The 15,562-nt window shown below is 33.0% G+C and overlaps 1 protein-coding gene across 1 annotated transcript in view; it reads left to right on the forward strand.

Annotated features, from left to right (window-relative positions):
- Positions 1 to 361: 361 nt before the first annotated feature.
- Positions 362 to 15,562, forward strand: part of LOC101891345 (protein encore) — a 70,043-nt gene continuing 54,842 nt past the window's right edge. Inside the window, exons 1-3 of the mRNA XM_005181332.4 lie at positions 362 to 552; positions 3,134 to 3,406; positions 3,468 to 3,602. The gene's annotated coding sequence lies outside the window, so the exon portion shown is untranslated. The remainder of the gene's footprint in view (positions 553 to 3,133; positions 3,407 to 3,467; positions 3,603 to 15,562) is intronic.

The raw sequence follows: 15,562 nt of genomic DNA on the forward strand, positions 1-15,562 counted from the left end.
CTCGTTGTTTACATTCTAATGCCGAATTAGAACAAAAAAGTTTGAGGCAGACGCATTTACCTCATTTGACTTTCTTTTGTCCCCCATAATGTCAATGCAAGGCACAATTTCGGCCACAGTTGGTCTGTTCCAGAACTGCAAGAATGTGAAAGTTTTCACTACGATAACCGATTTTCCCTTTATGTTATCGAAGAAAATAACAAAACTAGAAGATTCTTGCAGGTACTGGAACAGAGCAAGTGTAAATGTTGTCACTGAGCGAAGCATAGTAGAAAAAGAAGAACTAAAATCAAGGAACAATCTGAATGAAATTGCTTATGTTGCTTCGATAGTTCCAATCAGGGAATAATTCCTTTGAACGGGTTCGTTTCGGAACGACACAACTCTAATTGAAAAGAAATGGTTGTGAAAAAATAAATGCCAAGTTCGTATATTATATTTTTTGTGTCCAAGATAGAAATAAATAAACTAAAAAGAAAATAAGTGTATTGAGAGATTTTCGTGGCAAATTCTATGGTGTGCAGTTGTGAAATATTCAAGTTTTCATCAAAAGTGAGTTCGAAGATTTATTAATTCGAAAATCAAAACAAACAAATTAGCAAATTGCAGGTGAATAAAATTGTTTATACTCATTTTTATGGACACACATACACTGGTTTATTTTTACCCAACAACATATTTCACTATTTGTTGTTATTTTTTCTTTTGGGTTTGCAAATTGCAAATTTTTATTCCCAGTAACCAAGTCAGTTGACGATAGTTGATCGGCGTCGCTTTTCGTTTTGATTCCATTTTTGGAGCCGTCGCTAACGAGTGATCGCTCAATGGACAACTGAAATAACAAAGAAATATTTTTTGTTATTACGAAGAAGGGTACTGCAAAAAATTAAAAAAATTGGAAAAGGAAACATTCATGTGAGCCATAAGAAGCGAAATAGTCAGAGAATCGTACTTAGAATGATTGAAAAAAGTGTCTTTGTATAATGAGAGCTAACTTAAAAAACATTACAGTAGTGGTCAAAAGTCAATGCTACTTTCGCATTAGAATTCGCTTTTTAAGCAGGGAACAGCCAGAGTTAATAACATTTAAAAAGCAGCTAAGATCGACCGAGCCAAACTTTTAATTCCCTCTACCTCCAGAGCTTGCAAAATGGGGCAATATCTGGTGTTACAGTTAGACCTATAAAGCCCACTATCACACTAAAACACATCTGAGTAAAATTGTAGCAACCAACTTTATTTCGTTTAGAAGTTAGAGTGGTTGCCACAGATGGACAGTCAGACGGATAAATCTAAATCGACATAGAATATTATTTGGGGGTCTTACAAACGGAGTGACATAATAACCACATACCCCTAAGGGAAATATCCATATTTCCAGATTTTCAAAATTACGAAAAATTTCTCCTTTTTTACATTCATATTTTTAACCCATTAACGAAATAAGAAAATCTTTTAAGTGCCGACTACTGGCGCTCTTGTTCTAATATCGTGTATTAATTTTTGCCCGGGACTGCGCATATAAATTATAAAAACTACATTATAGAAAAGGTATCTTTAATTTTGACCATTTTTACAATTTGATTTTTTACAAATAGAGTTCCGCCTGCTCTTATTCAAATGCCCAAATAAACCAAATTAGTACATCCTCTCCAAGCCATTTTGGAAAGTAGGAACATAATTGCTTATATTAAAATGATTCGTAAGTTGACATTTTGATCTAAAATTTTGGGATGTGTGCTAGGGCAAAATGCAGGGACCCGTGTTCCTATATTTCGATAAAAGCTTTCACGAAATGTTTTTAGACTATAAAATGTTTTTAGAATTACATGCATTCACATTCAAAAAATGATTTAGGACAATATTTAGCGGGTAAAATAGAGCCTAGCTAAACACAATTTTCATAAAAACCTAGAAAGTTAGGGTCAGAATTGAAGCCTATTGTTTTTGAAATTTGGAAAATTTTCCAGATTTTGCAATTTTTTTTGTAAAAGGCAGAACCGCAGCACTTTGGATGGCCATGTAATAATATGTAGCGGGTAAAATGGGCCACAACTTTTGTATGAAATTGTTTTGAATAGCGATTGGCACGTAAATGTAGGGCCAATGTCACCGGCCTTGCATTATATTAAAAATGAAAACGACCAAAATGAGTTTGGACCTGAGGGCACTTCCAACATATTATATTGTTGTAGGGTATCACAGGGTCGGCACCGTATAACTCAAACAAATATTTCTGAATATGCTTGAAACCAAATCGAGAAGACATACATATGCAAAAGCTGTTTGTTTAATTAAATGTAAAGTAATGACTTGCGACTACATATTCGTTAGTTTTTAAGGCTGGAAATACATAAAGAGCATATTTGGCCGGCTTAAGTCATCGGCTGGCTTCTTCGTAGATGAACAAAGGAGTTTTAGGTTGATTTAGTTCGATTTTGGCCCTAGGCTCCTTTGTTCATTTCCCAAGAAGCCAGCCGATGACTTAAGCCAGCCAGATAAGCGGTTTATGTATTTCCAGCCTAAAAGTTTTTTTTTTTAAATATTTGGATACGAGTTGGCTATTATTTGCATTTTCCGTATTTTAAACTATAGCCCCATGCTAAATTTCGTCTATTGGTCTGTAATTGCGACCTGTAGAGCACCTGCAAAATCAAGAAATTTTTCTGTTTTTGGTCCATTTAAAACCTAAATATCTTGCGATCACCTCCTATAAGCTTCTAATCTGACTATGCAACCGCACGTCCATGCCAAATTTCTATAGGAATATTTCAAAATTTATAAAACACCCAACACATAGCGTTGTAGGATATAAAAAATAATCAATTAGATCGCATGATAATATCATTGTTACAGTTTTTTCGCGATTTATTTGTAAACACACGGATCGACCTACTAATTAGGCGGACAGAAAATTTCTTTGGAATTTTGCTACCTTTCCATTTCACCGAAATAGTTTGTTTTATTTTGCAATGCCTTTAAAATTGAGGTTATCTACGTTGTGTGTTTAAATGAAAATAACCAATTTAATATTTAAACGAAATTTATACGAAGATTGTCTTGGTCAGATATTGTTTAATAATTTCGATCTAACCTTTAAAGCAAAATAATGACGATAACAGTTTAATTTTAGACCCTTGTTCACACACAACCGTACGATTAGAAATAACTCAAAATAAAAGTGATTACCGTTAAACTCAGCATACGACAACCTAAGTCTTCAAAACACAGAAGGTATCACATAGTAACAGAACAATTACATCATCTTCTCGTCGTTGGATTCTAGAGGAAATGTAAGCCAGTTACTACGTTAATGGGACATATTTGTCATTGCAAACATTGATTTAGAGGAGGGTCTAAAACACTTTGCTATAACTTGTGAAATAATCTGTTTAAAGAATTACAAGTAAGCAGCTTATATTTAATTTGATATGGTTCTATAAATAGTAATAAAAATTACTTTACAGATTTATTGTGGAATGTTGCTATAGGAAGCTTTACAACAAAATGGACACCATTGGATAAAATGTAAGCTCAGCACCAGTTGAGAATACAATCAAGAAAGGAACAAAACCGATTGTTGCCGTTGAACAGTCGCTTGGGTAAGTATATAAATCAAACAAAGGGTAGACCAAAAGATATATGATGCATGACACCCATTTTTGGCATGACATTTTCATCTAACCTCTGGCAAAGAATTTTCACCAAACTTTCGGCATAACATCTTTTCCACACCTATTTCATGACATTTCAAATTAACTTCGGCATTGCATTTTTATCCAACCTTCGAATTTGATTGAAATCCTATCAGATATTGGTATAGTTCCCATGTGTGTTCCAGCCGATTTGATATTCAAGCTTCTTCAAAGCCGATATCATATACAACTTTGAAATATGTCTTACAAATTTATTTGAAATTGGCCAAGATTTATAGCACCCATATATAATGTCTTCCAATTTAATGCACAAATGTACAAACCACGCAAAGTTTTATTAGTTCTGTCGAAATTATTGTGGATTTATAAAAAATGTACATAACACTTGAAAGTAAATTGCTATCCCTGAAAGTTTTTGAATTTGAATTTTTGTAATATTCGTGAGCTTATCGAGTTAATGTCAATATTGACTTGAACGGATCTTTCTCATATTTTTCTGCTTTTAACATTATTCATGTTCATATTAAATGTTTGACATAGACAAAACAATGTATAGACAACGAGACGCTCAAATCATCTCGGCAGATGTCGTTCATTGCGTTTGTAGAGCTTGAGTGAAAATGTTTATGTTACTTATATCTAATACTAGCTTGCCCGGTCCGCGTTGCCGTTAGCTGTTATTTCGAATTTGTATTTCCATCTTTTAAAATACCATGCTGTGTGGTATTTAGTTTTGTCCACCTCACTCTTTTACACCCATTACCGTAAGATGGGAATTATTTTTTTGACATTTAAATTGTGCGTTGGAGACAGAAATAAGTCCATATTTTCCATCATAGTATAATTCAATGACGATACTTTCTAATATTCGTATCTTTTCATGTTTCTGCCACAATTTCCGACTGAATGAGTCCCAGTTTGACAGAGTTTATTTCATATAGACGTACATCCCAAATCTACTTTACCAACCAATATTCAAACAATATTTACAAATTCAAAATTTTCTTTTCTGACTACACATTGGTTGGAAAAGTAGACTTGGGGGTACACTAATGTGGGGACTACCCTTAAATAAATGCCAATGTGGGCAATTATCAAATCGATTGATGAATGTGGTCAAGACCAAGATGGGCCCTCCTCCGAAAATAGAAAATTTTACCAAATAATGGCAAAAAAAAAAAAATGAAAAAAAATGGCCAAAACCCCGAAAATAGCTTAAATAATAGTATGGTGGTACCAAACCGTGATCGCTTTTTGCGATCATTAAAAAATGTAAAATATACTTTAATTTGGTAGTACCCTTATCCGGAGGTTATAACCCATATCTTAACCTGCAAAAGTGATTTAAGGTATCTTGAAAGCTTAGGAAGAATTTCTGAAAGAATTTCTTACTAAATGTCCAATTCGCTCTACTATTTTGCGCCCTTTCTATTCGGTATTTCACTGATTGCAGTCCCAATGAGTTTTGCATTTTGAGTTCTCATTGGACGCATTAATGTCACATGAAAGAAGTTTTGAAATGAGCCCATAACGCTTTGTCGTTCAATTTTGTTTGTTTAAATTTGTTCGCATCTTCCAACTGAAGCACGATGTAGGAAAATTGAAAAAAAAATCTTCAATTTGTTCGCTGATTTTTTACAGCAATTGTTCTAAGGTCCTTACGAAGTTTGTCAATAGAATGTACTATAATTTTGAAATTCGATTCCATTGGAAAAATTTTTCTCGATTTTTTCTTGATTTTAGAATTTTTGCAAAGAGGCAGTCTTTTTTTGTTAGCGATTTTGAAAAAGTAATTATCCTTTAACTTTAGTGTAACCGCGTTAAATTATTTCGACATCATCTATCATCATCATCAAATTGAAAAAACCGTTCGTACACAATAAAACATTGATATTGTTCATTGCTTATCCTCTTCTTAAATGATTTTATTCGTATAGTTTCACTTACCCAATAAATACATAAAATCTATAACTATAAGTTTTTTCCGTTGCCGCTTTTAACTCCCCAAAAGACCACACATAATACTAGAACAAAAAAAAAAAAAAAAAAAAAAAACTACAAATGTACAATCGAAAATAGTAAATGAAAATTAAAAAAAAAATCATGCAAAATAAAACATTACGTTTGTACATGTCAAAAGCCAGAATGAAAACGTTCAAATTTCACATTTTTACATATTTATATTATTTTATATATTTTTTTTTTTTTTTGGATTTTGTCCTTTTCTGCCAAGAGACAATTCCGAATTTGTTTGAATCATTAAAATCAGATCATGGTTCTTGAGTTATAAGCGTAGTAACTAACACAACTTTCTTTTATATATAAAATGTAATAATTTTTATTTTAACATTTATAACGGGTTTCTACCTGATTTCACTATACTAAATGTTAGAGTCAAATTCAATACATGTTTTGAATATATTTTTTTAATATAAAATTTCAAGTCTGTGCAATGTGGAATGTTTATTATTATTTGCTGGATTCTTGTTCTATTAAAAAATTCTCTGTAAAATGTTCCATTTCAAATTTTCATATAACAGAAATTGAGCACCTGATAATAGAAAAACAACGTTGTTTTTTTTTTTTCGAACGTTCCCACGCCTCACATTCCCACCCCTGCCGACGGAGGGGGCGACCTCCCTTTACGGAGGGATCGCGTACACATCATGATCCGCATCATAATGGGAATTCAGTAGGAAATTTAAAACCAGCTACAGAATCTAATTCATCAGCTAGTTTGTCAAATAATAAAACATGTATGTTTATTGTTTAAAAATAAAATTATTCTAGATTTAATAACTTCTAAACTCATACAAAAATCTACATTACAATACACAGAATTAAAGTCAACACACATTTTATTAAGAGGTTCGCCCATTGAATAATTCGTGCGGTGAAAATCAGTATATAATAATTGGTAGTATCTACTAGATATAAAAGGAACATTAATTCTAATAGATGAAATTAGAAAATCTGAAGGTATATAACCATTTAATATTTTTAGTACAAACATGGAGTTCAACATAATACGTCTGCTTTTAAGTGTAGGCAATCTAGTTAATTTTAGCCTGCTAGCATAAGAAGGCAAAACATAATCACTATTCCAATGTAAACCTCGTAAGGCAAATAGCAGAAATTGTTTTTGCACGGATTCTATTTTATCTGAATATATTGCATATTGAGGATCCCATACAACAGAACCATATTCCAATATAGGTCTAACAAGAGACGTAAATAACTGTTTTGTTATATATGGATCAGAAAATTCTTTGGCCCACCGTTTAACAAAACCTAAAACACCATTTGCTTTATTTACCATTGTTATTACATGGCTATTAAAATTTAATTTTGGATCCATCAAGAGGCCTAGATCGACAAATGAATCTACAGTTAATAATGAATGACCGTCAATATTATATTGTAATATCAGAGAAGAAGATCTGGAGAAGCACATATGCTTACATTTGCTTAAATTTAACTCCATACAATTTAACTTGCACCATTTAAAAAGGCTATCTAAATCGTTTTGAAGTAAACTGGCTCGTTTATCACAATTATGGGAAATTAATAATTTAATATCATCTGCGTACATTAACAATTTCGAGTAATTTATGGAATTAGGTAAATCGTTGATAAATAAAAGAAAGAGGACCGGTCCAAGGTGACTTCCTTGCGGAACACCCGATGGAACGTTAATCGTTTTGGATAGATACCCTTCAAACAAAACTAGTTGTGATCTATCTTTTAAGTAAGATGATATCCATTTGACTAAGTTTGTGTTGAAACCCATATAATTTAATTTATATATTAGGAGTTCATGGTTAACCCTATCAAAAGCTTTACTAAAATCAGTATAAATTGTATCAGTTTGTTTACGCTGAACAAATCCTTTTAATACTGTTGGCGTAAATTGTATAAGATTTGTTGTAGTTGAAAGACCACTACGAAAACCATGCTGATATGGACTCAATATAGATTGAATTTTCTGTGAAATTACTGCAGTAATTAATTTTTCAAACAATTTTGGTATGGCACTTAATTTTGCAATTCCTCTATAATTTGACACATTAGTAAGACTACCAGACTTATGTAAAGGTATAATATAAGATTTTTTCCAGAAAGTAGGAAAGTGACCAAATTTCAGTGAATAATTAAACAATATAGTTAACGGAAGTGCTAATGTTTCTGAACAATATTTAAGAATTATATTAGGTATGCCATCCGGTCCTGGACATTTAATCGATTTTAAACTACGCAGACTATTGTACACATCCTGACGTTGTAGAAAAGGCATACAAATTTGATCAGCCTGTGATAACTTATAAGGATACGAATATTTAATTTGGCAAGATGTACTGGAATAGGTTGTGGCAAAAAAATCTGCGAAACATTCAGCAATATCTGTGCCTGTGACAAATTCTTTATTGTTATATTTCAATACTGAGGGCTTTGAGGAAACTTTTCGTTTTAGATTAACAAAATCATAAAAAGACTTAGGATTGGATTTAATGATTCACCTACGCCCAGACGAAACGGATGAAGCTAGAATCTTGAAATTTTGGATGAGGGTCGCTCTTGGTCCGTAGGGGTCAGATGAGGCTGGGTTTTTGGAGATACGTACTAGAACGGTTCGAAAAGTACTAAAAGGAACTTTGTATTTGACGAACCAGTTCACCTAGAACTCTTAAATTTGGTATGTGTGTGTGATGGATGTACCAAAGAGTTAATTGGAAATTCGCACTATAAATGTACGAAAAGTACTAAAATGTACCATATTTACTACCATTTCGTGTCATGTGAACGGTTAGAGCTAGAAACTTGAAATTTGGAATAGGGATCAAGGTTGAGGAGTAGGGTCGATGTAAGTATGTAGTTGTGGGAGTGTGTACTCATCAATACGGAAAGTACTAAACGATTCTAAATTTAGTACCTTTTGAATTTAGAGGAACGGATGGAGCAGGAATCCTGAAATTTGAAATTAACATTACTGGATGAAGTTTTCGAAATTTTTACTTATGTGCAGGAAAACTACTAAATGGTGCTAAATTTGTCGCAATTTCGATCTGGCTCAACCGATAGAGCTGGAATTTTGAAATTTCGAAATTAGTTCACTATTGTATTCTAGGACTGTGAAATTAAGGTAGTAACATGGCAGAAGAATACAGGTAGATGCATCAACGCTTGGGAGCATTGATATGTCAAAAAAATTTAAATGTTTTTTGAAATATAAATAGATTTTTATATATTTTCTTATACTACGTCAATCGGAGGCTATTATAATTTGCGTTTTTCAACAATTTTTACAAATTTTAATAATTTTTCATTTAACATTTTCAATTCCAAAATTGGTTTGACAGTTCATTGTCCCAGCAGCTGTGTCGACTCGTCTACTTATATTCTTCTGCCATGGGTAGTATCATGGTACTATAAAAAGGTAAGATAAAGCCACCAGCTGATTACAATTTTTTTCTAAGTGTGTCCGTCTTCTGCCAATTTTGTGTATGTATTTATTGTTTAAAAAAAAAATAACAAAATATTTCCAAAATTAATGATTGAAAGAAACGTAAATTGCGGAACGCGCATTAAAGCTATTCGTAAGTTTTGCCATGGAATTGAAAGATCGAACAGTATAGACCATATTTTTGAAAGAAAATGTAGGCATTTCATTCATTTTTCGCGCTATTTAACTCATTTTAAAAATGAGGAAAAATATCGAATAAATGAAAACAACTTGTTGAATGTAAATTTGACAGGAAGCGGGCATAGCCTCAGGGCTGTATTTCTATAGTTTTACGAAGCTGTTCTACCTCCTTATTGTACCATGGGTAGTATTTGAAATGTCTATGTATTTGTACTAAATGGTACCAAATATGGTACAATTTAAATCTTGGGTGAACCGTTGGAGATAGAGCCCTGAAATTTGGAAGTATGATATCTATCATGGTAGAACTAAGAAGGAAAAGTCATGTAATCATATGTTTAAATTTTTTTTCAACTTCATACATACAAACACAAAATCAGACATGGGAACTGTTGTTTATGCATTGAAATTTGACAAGATAAATTGCAGAAAATGCAGAGCTGGGAATTTGAAATAAGGTTACCTTTACTTCATTGTACCATAATTTCTATTGGACTGCATGATACAGGTAGTTATGAAAATGTGTGCTTTAGTGTACAATTTCGATTTGGGTGGGGAAAGATTTTGATGACTGCAAGAAGTAATAATTTGAAGTGCAAGAAGTAATAATTTTTCTATTTTTCTTTTTGGCATCGAACTGGTGCAGCTGAAATAATGAAAAAATTGTGCAATTTGAGGTCTGAAATTAACTGGTGGAACGACTATAAAATTGGGCTTTTCGCTAACGAAGTAGCGGGCACTTGCTAGTTTTTTTATTATATTTAGTTATTTAATCTTTGGTTTAGCGTAGTAAGTTCGTTTGAGGTGGCTTAAAAATGAATTTCTGTGTACGTCCCTGTTTGGTGTACCTATGTTTTTGGGGTCCTTAGAAAGAATTCTTCGTGAACTGGCTGTTTCATTCACTTCCGCTACATATATGTCAAACCATACCTGAATTTAAGTTTAATTTTTTTGATTTTGCCTTAGGAGTGCATATCGGAGGAATTCTTAATATTTCAAAATTTTGTGTTATATTAACAAACGCCAAATCAAGAATTTTTGTGTGGGGATTTTTCACACTACCTATTTGATGCAGATTTTTGTCACAAAAACGATTAATAACTTCGAATGTATACTGGGTACTGTTCGTTTTGGATGGCAAAGTAATCAACGCTTCAGAATCTGGCATTGGAAGCCACCTACTGGAAAGTATATTAAAATGACCAAGAAATAAAAATGCTGATTATAAATGTCAAGTGAAGATGAGGGTGGAATATAAGTACAAGTTACAAACAATTTAAATTTGCCCAATTCAATGGAAACGCCAATAAAGTCTATATCAGGAAAACATCAATTGCAATATTTGATATTTTGAACACAAAATTTCACTATTTAATATATATGCTTTTAACCAAGTTTCGAAGAAAACCAATATATTATAATAAAAACCAATGCTGTCAGTATATAAACTGTTTAATTTTGTATTAAGCTCCCTTACATCATCCAACTTTATTGTAAAATTGGAAAATGGGGGGCCATGTCATTTACACCTATGATAATGCGTCTTTATGGCGTTCCTGCAGGAGCATAGTGCAATAAGATACTGCATACTCCTCGATATTCCAATTTGGACGCTGCTTGAGGATAATACCAATATGTTAAGTGTGTATTTAAAAAAATAAGATTTACTCCATTCAGCACTGCTATCGAAATATTATTATTCTCGCGCTTCTTGGAGAATAACAATTTAATTTTTTTGGGTGACACAATTGGACACAAAACACCCTGTATCAATTCAGCAGTGGTTGGTAATTTACCACATTTCATAGCAAGCGAATACGGTAGTCCTACGTTGGTCGAAATATATGAGAATTTCATTGATCGCCAGAAGCCACAACATTGGTGTCTGACGGGTTTCTTTATGGATTTCTTGCGTTGATTATCCATAAGGTATTGAGTGCCCACATCAGTATTGGATTTTTAACCAGTTCTTTAGGATTTAGTTCGTTGCAACATCATATCATTGCAGGCTGGAGAACTATTTCCCGTAGAAGGTAATTCAATCATACTCGGTCTCTTACATGATGAAAAGATCTCTTTTTTCTCATATCGAACAATCTGTTTGAATCACTTCATCCGTAATCAAGCATGGGCGTTTGAGAGCGTTTTTTTTTTCAACAACAAGTGTTAGTCAAACAGTCAATTGAGTTTTCTCTGCATTATTGTTTATGAAGTATATTTGGACTTTTTATAATATTTGAAATGGAAGAAAATTGTGAGAGTGTAACCAAAAGCGTTGCAAGTGGAAACTAAACTCTGTCTGGTTTTTTTAGAAATAATCCACTGAAGTCTTATTTACCATAAACCGAAATGAAATTAAAATTGTTTTGATTATCAAATGCCATTTATGCCAATTTTTTTCATGGGCAATTCTTTCAGTTATCAAATACATAGCAGATGTACACGACATGACTTCGCTCACATTCGAACTTTGTGTTTTAATCAAATCGAACCATTCACTGTTCATAGAAAAATCATAATATACTAATTCGAGATGAACTTCGTCCTGTTATGAACAACTGTTTGAGGATGAGTGGGTGGATCTTAGCTCAGTGGCCTAGGCCTTGCTGCTTGAAATTACTTCTATTGCAGAAATGGCGGAAAAGATCCATACTTTAGAATGCCACCCATTCTAATAAAATCTGGTATAATTTGACATTGACGCTTATTAGTGCGCATATGTTAAATAGTGGTCGAAATTATTCCATAGCTCTCATATATGGAGGGCTCACTGCTATACCGAACCAAGTCATGAAAAATAAAAAATGCCGAAACTAGTGCCAATGTCCCCGCATATGACAACTCTGTTTACTCTGTAAAGCACAATGTCAAAAAGTGTTTCGTTCCAAAGATAACGTTAAAAAACCTAAGTCCACGACTGTCATTTTCGTTTTTATTCAAAGCAAAAATGAACCAAGTCAGTGTGTTTCACTTTGAATCAGCGTATATATAGATATCAGCAATGATTCAATGTCGATTTAGTGATGTCCATCCATCTGTCTGTCCATCTGTGGAAATCATTCTAGCTTCCGAGGCGTTTGTAGTAGGTTGATAAAATTTACTGAGATGTGTGTTTGGTCTACAGGGCTTTTGGTATTGGAAATGATCGGTATTTTGATGACTTTAATGACATTATTCACCAATTTTTTTTTAAATATTTCGTATTCGGTATTATGATGTTTTTGCGATATTATTTACCGGATTTTTTCAAGTTCCCTATTTGAATATTGTAATGGACTATGACAAAACTTGGCTGTGCAGCTCCACATTTTCGTATATACCCCCATATTACGATAACTCTCTATATTCGGTATTTTTATGATTTTTAAAAGTATTTTTTAATATCCAAATCCTTTCCAAATGGTAGAGGGTATTCAAAGCTCGGCCCGACCGAACATACTGCTTTTTTATTTTATATACTTTACCTAATACACATTAAATATTAGTATGGGCATAATTACAAGAAAATCGTACATTATTCCATATTCATCTCATGTTTCTGGTTGAGAGAAATATTTAGATATAGCAAGTTGTAAAGAATCATCGACTTGTTTCGCAAGTTATGACAGATAAAGGCATTGAAAATTGTGACCCCTTGTGGGTGATGTACCGGAAGGGTTTCGCAGATATATTCCATCTTCACAACAAATATTGTGTTAGCGAAAATGTTTGTATGTGTGAAATCTAAAGGGAGTTGGATGATTATTTCATTTTCTTTCAGTTTTGTTTTTCAAAATTTTAAACCCTGTGTGGGAAGGTACAAGAAGAAATGGTCCGATCTCTACCATCTTTATAACAGATCTTGTGTTGAAGGAAATTTTGAAATGTACCCAATCTGAATGAAATCGAATAATATCGCGTCTTATGAGCTTCATGGATATTCAAAATGTTGACCCTTTGTGGGGATGTTACCAGAGGTAGTGGAGCGATATATTCCATATTCACAGCAGAGCGTGGGTTAATAAAAATATTCTGATCTGTGTAATTTGAACACAATCGGAAAATTTCATCACATTTTATAAAAGTTATAATTATTTAAAATTTTTACCCTTTGTGGGGGAGGTACTTGTTGGAATGGACCACTGGAGCACAGACCGAATAAGGATACCTTTCGAATATGTGATGAACTTAACATGAAAATAAAATTCGATGAAGACGAAAATACAAATTTAATTTGGCAAAAGGAACTTCACTTAAAAGCAGCACAGCTAGCTCGAGACTCACTGAATACAGAAGTGCCATCTGATGAGCACTATTTCTGTACTTTCGACATTCAAAAAGCATTGCCTTTTCCAAAGCTATCAACATCAGTTGCTTATTACAAGCGGAACATCAACTATATTTAGTCATAAAATGAACAATTTATTTATTTTTTTGACTTGGTTCGCTTTAGCTGTAAAACCTTCAAATTTTATTCAGAGTAATAACGAACCAAAGCAGGTTTTTGGTTTTTGAATATTTTTTTAGTAATATATTTAAATTATTTTTCTTTTAACTTTATATCATTAGTTAATTTTGAATATAGACTTTTACATTTTCTTTTGGTAGACTAAAATATTGCTTCCAGAAATTAATTGCAATACATTTACTTTACCTCTAAATATCTTGGAATTATGTTTTTATGACTTAGTTCGGTATAGCTGTGAGCCCTTCATATAACCCTCCAGCTTTTTTGTGTATTTTGTTACTTTTGTTTTTTTTTTTAAATCTTCAGTTTGCGTTCTCGGGGTATAGCGCTAATAATTTCTTAACTTGTTCTTGATGGGTGGTATAAATGACTTCTGAAGAACACCGATTTTACTTTTTATATCCTCCACCATACTAAGGAGGGTATATAAACATTGTCATTCTTTTTGAATGTCCATTCACGTATTCTAATATCGCTCATATATCTGGATATTCGTCATTTTGACGTTTAAGGAAACATTTTCTACCGGAATTGCTTAAAACTAGTATTTGGTGTTCCTAATGGGTTCTTCCTCCTGCCACAGATTTTTGTCTATAAAAGGCCACGTTTTCCTATAACCGAGCCTCCCGATATGCGATTTTTGACGATTTTAGACACAGTTTTTACGGAATCGTTTAAATTTGGTGTTTACTTTTTGTAATAACATACAGTAATCGAACATCGCTTTTGTAGGACTAGGTTTTCCAATAGAAAGAGTTGTCCGGCCACGTAAACAAAGACATGTTGAGTTCTATAAAATATTAAAAACTTAATCCAAAACAAATATTTGTAATTATAGATCAATTGCCGAAATTTGTATTGATTTATATGTAACAGTCAATCTAAAAAAAAATAATGTTTCTCTCTCGAGTTGAGCTTATGATATGGATGAAGTTGGCATTGAAAATTAGAATCTAGCAAAGTCGCACGCATCAATGTATAAATGCATACGCGAATTGATGTGAAACATTTTCGTCTTCCAGTTCGGAAGATTAGAACGCTAAGACCTCACTTTCCGTCACTTTGACGTCACTTGACGAGGACGTATTTTTTAATCTGTTCGGTTGTGTATTCAGTGTGTGGATTTATTTTTTTTTTATCGAAATATAATGTTGAAATCAATAGTTTCTAGGATATATATACATGCTTGGTACGCCATTATTTCGCTCTAGAGACAACTTCTTACACAGCGATCGCACCAACAGCCCACTTTGAGATGATGAAATATGCGACCTTTTATTTCAGTACACAATGAACTCTTATTTCGATTTCAAACAAACATTCTTTACATTGTTTCTTTCTCAGAGTGTTTTTCTATTTTGGTATTTTAACCTGCTTCCGATTCTTGTGCTTGCCGTCATCATTCGCCCACCAGCAGGCGGACAAAACAGCGATGTGTTTTTTGCTACAACAGTTTATGTTTTCGAACAATTTCTCTTGTATTTTGAAAACATGTACGTCGGGTCAGTGTGTGTGTGTGTGTGCGTGTGCGAAACAGGTCTTTATTGTACCTTCTTTGTAAACAAATTTATCGAGCAGTCTCTATGTGCCTTCTAGTGTCCGTCCCGGGCACTGTTGTTGTTTGTTTTTTCCTTTGCAGTTGTCTAAATCTCGTAAGTTTACATTACTTTTTTGGCAAAATTCCCACACAGAAATACATTGAACTTATAATGGATGTTCTTTAGATGAAAGTTTCTCCGATTTAGCCTCCGAAGAGCGAAACGAATTATGAGCGTTGGCTGAATCTTTTAATTTATTCAAATAGCTGATACATTTTTG

This window comes from Musca domestica, unplaced genomic scaffold (genome assembly GCF_030504385.1).
Source record: "Musca domestica strain aabys unplaced genomic scaffold, Musca_domestica.polishedcontigs.V.1.1 9, whole genome shotgun sequence".
In the NCBI taxonomy this organism is placed as follows: Eukaryota; Metazoa; Arthropoda; class Insecta; order Diptera; family Muscidae; genus Musca; species Musca domestica.